General features: G+C 40.8%; 1 pseudogene; it reads left to right on the forward strand.

Annotated features, from left to right (window-relative positions):
* Positions 1–3,390: 3,390 nt before the first annotated feature.
* On the forward strand, positions 3,391–4,243 carry LOC123462205 (annotated as a pseudogene).
* Positions 4,244–9,108: the final 4,865 nt, after the last annotated feature.

The raw sequence follows: 9,108 nt of genomic DNA on the forward strand, positions 1-9,108 counted from the left end.
CAATCAAGAAGACAGGTAACTTACCAGAGGCTAGAAGTTCAAGTGTCTCATCATCTCCTGTGACCTTTTGACCAAGGAGCAGGAACCAAAATATTGGTTATCCTTTTAACTCCAAAGTTTCCAATTGATTTTGGCTTCTACATATTGTTAGTAATCACTCAGAGAGACTGTACATATCTGATTAGCAAAACAGATTAGTTAAAAAGGGTACAGAACATATCTGGTTAGCAGAGCAGATCTGGTTAGAGAATGACACAATAGTTTAATATCATTCTGATTAATATTTAAGTTTAGTTGTCACGTGACAGTTTAAGCTATATCTGGGACATAAAAAGTATACACATTCTATCTTTTAAGTATTTGTCAGTTATAAACATAGACAGAAGATTTTAGTAGTAGCTCTGAAAACAATATTTTATCAATAACTTTAAGTTAATTGATTTAATCTAGAAACTATATGTTAGGAAAAAACAAGACAGTATAAAAACTTAGCATCTGTGTTTGAAAACAACTTTGGCTAGTCTGTATATCAATTTAAGTACCAATTACTCCCCAAACTGGAAGTAGAAGAGTAATTTAAGATTATTTTTTCTAGGGCAGGAAACGTTTTAAGTATCAATATCTCTATAAGCAATAAACTTAAAATACCAGAAATGAGACAATTAATTAATTGAAACATTGACTGAGACTGATTATATATAGCTCAAGAATAAAATCAAACTTGGTCATTGTTGGTTACATTAGAGACAATATGACAGACACAAAGAAATTTCTTAAATAAGTACTTTTTACCATTGAACAATTTTAAGGCCTAACTAAAGAAATATTTATGACTGTTACATGAAGCTTAGACAAGTTATATTAACATTGTTTGTATTTCCATGTTTTAAGTATCAATATCTCTATAAGCAATGAACTCAAGATATCAGAAATGAGGGTGGGAGGGATGGCTTAGTAGTTAAGGCATTTGCTGGCAAAGCCAAAGGACCCAGATTTGATTCCCCAGGACACACATTAGCCAGATGCACAAGGGTCACATGAGTCTGGAGTTTGTTTGTAGTGGCTGGAGGCCCTGGAGTGCCCATTGTCTCTCTTTCCCTCTTTCTCTGTCAAATAAATAAATTAATTAATTAATTAATTAAAAAAAGTTAAAAAGTACCTTTGTCAAAATACAAGGATGTTCATATAAAAAAAATCAGAAATGAGACAATTAAGTAAGTGAAACCTTTACTGAGACTGATTATGCATAGCTCAAGAATAAAATACAACTTGGTCATTGTTGAGTTACATTAAAGACAATATGGCAAACACAAAGTAATTTTTAAAATAAGTACCTTTTACCATTGAACAATTTTAAGCTTAACAAACTATATTAATACTGTTTGTATACAGTGGATTTTTCCTAAGACATGGGGCACTTTTTTAGTTTTTCTAAAAACAAAATAACAATAAGTTACTTTTTATAAGACTTAGAGTATAACCTTAGTGATAGTCATCTAGCAAAATCAGCATGAACAAGACAAGAACCATCTTAAAATTATAGAGTTTTAGCCAGGCATAGTGATGCATGCTTATTGATAGCCAAACATCATGGACTCTGTATAAATCAAATTACAATATCCTGATATTTGGAAAAATCTGATATTAACAAAAAGTAGAGTTTACATAGTTAAAGCACATGAGGCTACAGAGAGTAAACTATGAACAAAAGATCTGTTGACAGAACTTTAAATAAACAAGAACTCTATATTACATAATAACATTTTTGGCTTAAATATGAAGACATGAAAGATTATATAATTTTTAATTTCATCAGAGGTGGTATACCTTTATATAATACATACATTTTTGAGAAGATTTAGCACTCTTAAAAGCTAAATAAGGTGCCCATCCAATCTCTAAGTCAGTTTTTGAAATTAATTTAACTGTACTTAATATACCCAAAAAATAGAGGAACTGGGGACTTCCAGCCAAGATGGCGACCACCTAGCTGCCCTGCAAAATACCTGAGAAAGAAACTCAAGACATTAAGGGTTTTCCGGGTCTTCTTGTCAGTGGGAGGGCACAGAGGGGGATAAAACAGGGAATTGCGGATCCCCTCTTGGGCGGGTACACTCCCCCTCCTCCAAACAGCCGCCACTGTGCTCTGATCTCGTGCCCGCCAGGTCACTGCGCCATGCTCTGATCTTGTGCCTGCCAGGCCAGCCACCGCTGTGCTCCAACCACACACCCGCCAGGTCACTGCGCAGTGCTCTGATCGTGTGCCTCCTGGGCCTGCCACTGCTGTGCTCCAATCACACGCCCACTGTGCAGGTGCCTCTGCGCTCCGATCCCACGTTCAGTGGGCCCAGTCCCACAGCAAGGGCCACACAAGCCCAGACTGAGTCTCTCACTAGCAGGAGCTCCGGTGCCATCCCCTACCTGTCTGGCCCCAGCCATCCCCTACTCCTCTGTGGTGGGGAAGCACAGACTGTTTCTGGGTGCCAGTGTTCCCAGCCAGTTTGGGCAGCTTCAGGGCTTGGTATCTCAGTCCCCCTCCAAGCTCTAAGGCAGGCAGCTTTGGCAGCATTACCACTTGAGAATTCAGGCAACTTTGGCACCCTGTCAGGCAGTCGATAGGTGGCTTTGGCAAGTGAGAGCCAAAGCCCAGGCTGCTTGGCAACTGCCCCAGGCTGCCTCAGATTCCCATTGTGCTAGAGCCTAGGCTGATCTACCCACCTACCTGCCCATACACTGTCATGGGTAGACCACAGTGCAAAAGAAATACCATGAAAAATCAAATGCAAGAAAATCCAGGTAGATCACCCAGTCCTACAAGGAATACATCTAACCAAAACATAGAAGAGTCGTTAGGATCAGAACATCAAATGGAAGCTATGAGCAATGCAACCCTGACCAACCTATTGCTAGAACTTGCAAGAAAGCAACAAAGGACCGATAATTGTGTGGATGCTACCATCACTAAGCTAAAAAAAAATTGATAATAGATTGGAAGAAGTTCAAAGAAAATTAATAGATTTGAGGGAGAGTGAAAAAAAAAGAGGACCTTAAAAATCAGCTGGCCACACTAAATGAAGACATAAAGAAATGCAAGGATGAATTCTAAGAATCATCAAGAAAATCAGAAAATGATGTGAAAAGGGAGCTTGACAGAGTGATGGAAGTGATACATAGAAAAGTAGTAGAGACTCAGTTTGCCCCCCTCCTTGCCCCGGGCCTGGTGTTGATCATGCTGCCGCTGGCGGCCCAGGATGGCGAAGTGGCAACCCAGGACAGCTAGCTCTCAAGTGGCCTGAGCGTCCCCGCCCGATCCGAGACAGAGGCGCGGCCCTCGCCACGAGAGGGGGACTGGGAAGTGAATTTGGATCCACCTGGGAGGAGGAGTGGACCGTGTCCGCCCCGGGTGGCGGCGGGGTGACGGCCACAGTTGATTATGGAAGATTCCCACAAGAGTAGCACTTCCAAGGCTGCACCTCAGCCTGGTTCAGCAGTTCAGGGAGCTCATATTTCTCATATTGCCCAACAGGTTTCATCTTTATCAGAAAGTGAGGAGTCTCAGAACTCATCTGACAGCATAGGCTCCTCACAAAAAACTCACAGGATCCTAGCACGGTGCCCTTCTTACAGAAAAATTTTGAAAGACCTCTCTTCTGAAGAAACATGAAGCAGAAAAGGAGACAGAGAAAATCCTGGAGTTTCTGCTGTTACTTCTATGTCTGTTCCAACTCCCATCTATCAGACCAGCAGCGGACAGTACATTGCCATTGCCCCAAATGGAGCCTTTCAATTGGCCAGTCCGGGCACAGATGGAGTACAGGGACTACAAACCTTAACCATGACAAATTCAGGCAATCCTCAGTAAGGTACGATTCTCCAGTATGCACAGACCTCTGATGGACAGCAAATACTTGTGCCCAGCAACTAGGTGGCTGTGCAAACTGCATCAGGAGATGTGCAGACATACCAGATCCACACCACACCATCGGCCACTTAGCTGCCACAAGCTGTGGTGATGATGTCACCTGTCACTCTTACCTCTCAGGTCACTAAGACAGATGACCCCCAATTGAAAAGAGAAATAAGATTGATGAAAAACAGAGAAGCTGCTCAAGAATGTCGAAGAAAGAATAAAGAGTATGTCAAGTGCCTGGAAAATTGAGTTGCAGTCCTGGAAAATCAAAATAAAACTCTCATAGAAGAGTTAAAAACTTTGAAGGATCTTTATTCTCATAAAAGTGTTTGATTTTTTTAAAAAGAAAGTATTTTTGTGGACTGACCCAAAAATTAGATGGATTTCTTTTTAGTGGAGTTTTATAAAGTTTTATAAAAGTGAAGCTAATTTTTATTTAGGCTTTTGCAATGCAAAGGTAAATAAATGTCTTTATGCAAGAGCCCTGGTCACAGGATGAAGTGGCAAATGGCCGTAAGAAGCTACCGGCACAACTGGGGGCTTTGCAAACAAGAAACATCCTCAAGAAGCAAGAAGTGAACTTCAGCAGTTCAAGTTTTCTAAGTCAATCCAAAAATGTATATAAGGTGAAATTCAATAAATCGAATTTGTAAATCAATTTACCCTATATGTACGCATTTCTTACTGTTTCTTGGGATTGGCCTTTTTCAGTTGTATGTGGTTATATGTGTATTTTATTTCTACCAATAAATTCTAAATTACAAATGTAAAAGAAAACTTGATACATTACTAAATATATAAATTATGTGGTCTTATTGTGTATACCTGTCGTATTGTGAAGTTTTTTAGATGAGTTTTTAAAAGTAAGTTTGTTGAACTAGAGAGGATTTTTAAGAATGGGTTAACTGTTTCTAAAGTCTTTTCCTAAAAGACTTGCAAGGTACATGAATGAAGTGGGATGATTTTGTAGCATTTTCTTTTTTATCAGAAAAATGGAAAAAGAACTGTTTTAAAGTTTGATATTTTTAAATAGCTTGTTGTTGTGGTTGTTGTTGTTTTGCATACTTTGGTAAAGGTGATTTTTACAAATACATACTGATTTGGATTTTTGATTCTGTATCCTAACTGCTATTGGATACCCATTACTTTTGTGCTTTAATAGAATGAAGTGTTTACAAAACCTGAAAATGCATACCAAAGCTTTCCAAGAGAATTTTACAATCAACTTCATGTAAGGGCTGTCAGGTTCTGAGATAGAGCAGTTAGTTGAGGGAGTTTTACGTTAGAGACTATTTTGTAATGTAGCGAATGGTACCTTTAAAAGAAGAGTGACTTGCCAATATATTTTTATAGCTAATCTTTATAAATTCTAATGTTGAATTTTAACGATTATTTTAAATATTTAATGTAGTCTGTTTAGTGAAAATCTGCATCTCATCCCTTTTATATTATGAGAAAGTTATCAGATTAGCTAATATTTGAAATTGTAAGTTTTATATGGAAATCTAAAGTTCAAAATGTCAGTTACACAAGTGTTAAACTCTGTATTCTAATTTGTATACACCTTGAAACTGTACTGCAAAACCATTGTGCTTGTTTCAAATTGTTGTCTGTGAAATTAAAGAATATTTGATAAAATTGTTTGCTGAATGCAAAATATAATGCTTGACATCTTTCCATAAAAAAAGTAGTAGATAATGCAAACTTAATTGAACAAGTCCAGAACTCTCTTGAGGCTCTCAAGAATAGAGTCAGCGAAGTGGAGGATAGAAACTCTGATCTGGAAGACAAGATAAAAGAAACAGTTCGAGAGTTCAAAAATTTCAGTAAGTTCAAAAGTTCCTGTGAACAGAACATGAGGGAATTGTGGGATACACTTAAACGTCCTAATATCAGAATCACTGGAATACCAGAAGGAGAAGTATTTCAGACCAAAGGCCTGGAGAACTTATCTAACAAAATAATTAAAGAAAACTTTCCCAGTTTCTTAAAAGAAAGAGCTGATAGGAAAAGGTCCTCTATGGAATCTGGGTCAAGAGCAGAGGGTGAGGATGAGTATGGGGAGGGGTTGAGTAAGAGCACATTCCTGAGACACTAGACCTTGGTTAGAAGGACCTGATTAGAAAACCAGGTAGAGCAGAGAGAAGGCCATGCATGCAGAGTGAAAAATTATTTATCTGTATGTTGGCATAATTTTTTTAAATCAGTGAGAATTTGGAAATCAAATGTATCATTATCAGGTCACTTGGACCCATTGTCTAGCTTTTGCATGTGTCCAAAAAGAGTTGCAGAGAAAGATGAGATGTTGTTCAAGAGCCATACAGGCTTTAAGTTGTTTATTTTTATCTATTTATTTATTTTAATTTTTTTATTAATTAGTTTTGTACTCAGCAAATACAGTCAATTTGGTACCATTGTGAGGCTCATCCATGTCCTACCCCCTCCCCCTGGCCCCTACTTATTGAGTTATATGGGTCATGCATTGTGGAGTTAGCCCACAGTTATGGGTAGGATAAATGTCTCTGCATATCATGACCCAACATGTGGCTCTAACATTCTTTCCAGCCCCTCTTCCGCAAAATTTCCCTGAGCCATGTTGGGTTCATTTCTGGTCTGCTTAAGTGATGAGATGTTGGGGGCCTCTGGGTCTCTGGATCTCTGATTTGGTAGGAGTTGATTTTTCTCTGTGTTGATCTCCTTCACCCTTGTGCTGGTACCCGGTTCACCAAGAAAACAGCACCCTTGCTTGTTTCATCAATTGTTCTTAGTTTTAGCCAGGGCCCTTTTGAGGTATGATGGGGTGGCTCTCTCCTTAGGATCTACATTTATCTGAAAAAGAGAAGCAGATTCTCCAATGAAGAGTAAGTTAGCACCAGACAAATGAGATAACCCGTATTTTTTAAATAGAGAATTCAACAGGTGTGGGCCCTCTTGTAGACCACGATTGGTGGTAGCTTGATAATGGAGAGCGAGATTTGCTCAACCATGTTTGTAGCAGCTCAATTCATAATAGCTAAGAGTTGGAATAAACCCAGATGTCCATCACTAGAAGAATGGATAACAAAGATATGTGGTATATCTACACAATGGAATTCTATACAGCAGTAAGAAAAAAATGACACAATGAAATTTGAGGAAAAATGGTTGAACCTGGAACAGATCATTGTCAGTGAAATTACCCAATCACAAAAAGAAAATTGCCACATAGTCTCACTCATCTATAGCACCTAACCTGAATTGACCCAAGATGCCTTACATACCCAGCATCTCCAGGACTAGACAATAGGAAGGGTGGGGAGGAAGGGGAGGGCAAGGGAGGAGTGAGAAACAAAAATCTAGACCCAAACGGCAATGGTACCATAAAATTCTACATCCTAAGAGGCAGACCAAATTGCTGTACCTTCACCAGGCCCTTAGAGGGAACACCTGAGCCACAAGACACTGGAGAGGGTATGATGAAGACTGACCTTAATCATCTATAGCCTCTCTCTCTCTGCTCTCTCTAACTCTTTTACATTAGTTATCTTTTTCTTCCTTTTCTTAGTGGGCACTGACCTATAACTCCCAGAACTAGCATGTGGCTATCATCCACAATGAACTTTTGATCAGAGAGACCTACAGGGTTCCCTAAAAGAAAGACAGATTTCTGTCAGAGTACTTGATGACCCACCAAAGGCTAGTGGTAAGACCCTACTGCTGAAGACACCTTCTGTGGTTGACACATAAAATGGAATGGCATGGCTGGAAGCTGGAAGAGAGTCAGTCCCCAACTTTCAATGCATCTGTGCCAGAAGGTGCTAAGATGGGAAAAATGACAAATATCTGTCCACACAACTCATGGTCTAACCTACTTAGCAGCAAATAACCTGTCATGATGCTCACACAAGTGCAACAGTGGCACACAGCCATGGTGGGAAACCAACTGCTCTTGATTTGGCTAACTGATCCCCTCAGTGGTACGGGACCCATAGCTGGATCTGGGAAACAAGTCAGAACAATATCCAAGCATAAGCCCGCTCTCCATTATTATTTTTTTTATTATTTATTTATTTATTTGAGAGCGACAGACACAGAGAGAAAGACAGATAGAGGGAGAGAGAGAGAATGGGCGCGCCAGGGCTTCCAGCCTCTGCAAACGAACTCCAGACGCGTGCGCCCCCTTGTGCATCTGGCTAACGTGGGACCTGGGGAACCAAGCCTCGAACCGGGGTCCTTAGGCTTCACAGGCAAGCACTTAACTGCTAAGCCATCTCTCCAGCCCTCCATTATTTTTTTGGTTTTTCAAGGTAGGGTCTCACTCTAACCCAGGCTGACCTGGAATTCACTAAGTAGTCTTGGCATGGCCTCGAACTCACAGTGATCCTCTTACCTCTGCCTCCTGAGTGCTAGAATTAAAGGCATGTACCACCATGCCCGGCTAGGCTTTAAGTTTTTAAGGAGTCAAGGAAAGAGCAAAACAAGGGTGAGAGAAAAATAAACCAGAGCTTAGGCTGGGCTTACACAGAACACCAATATCACGCCCTGGCCCATTAGGGTGAACAGGGCCTGCACGTCCCACGTGGGCAGAGGCTGTACAGGTCACAACTGTCAGCTGTTTAGCCTGTTAGTGGGCAAGGAGGGTGTCTGTGCTCCCAACAGTGAAAGCTGTTGGCTGTGGAAGATGTAAGTAGCTGACAATGGAAGATGAGAGCTCAGGAGCGATAGGGAGAGGAGGGAGGGTGAGGGGGTGTCCTGAGATGGTGCAACCAAACCAAAAGGCACCCTTTAGGGTATAGTAGACCAGATAGCATACCTGAGGTTTCAAGAGTGCATCTTTCTCGAGACCTGGGGTTGAGGCCTAGCAGCCGAGGTGTGTAGCCTGGCGGGCTGGCACGGATTCCATGAGGATGGTGAACCCTGAGAGCAGGCCAATCTGAGAGGGAAACTTACTGAGAAGGGAGGAGACGAGGAAGGGAAGAACAGTGATCCCGAATCATGGTGGGTGTGAGAGCTTGTATCAGACAGAGATGGTACAAAGCCTTCAGAGGGACAAATGACAGCTCGGTGATCTGGTCAGGGTAAAAGAGGTCTGGCTGCCCAAGAGGGCAATCAGAAGCCTTCCTATCTGAGTCAGGGCACCAGATGTAAGGTTAAAGAGTGACAAAGACCACAGAGACCACTCTGAGGCAAAGATGGAAGCTTTTATTCAGGAAAAACAC

The sequence above is a fragment of the Jaculus jaculus genome, chromosome 7 (genome assembly GCF_020740685.1).
Source record: "Jaculus jaculus isolate mJacJac1 chromosome 7, mJacJac1.mat.Y.cur, whole genome shotgun sequence".
NCBI lineage: Eukaryota > Metazoa > Chordata > Mammalia > Rodentia > Dipodidae > Jaculus > Jaculus jaculus.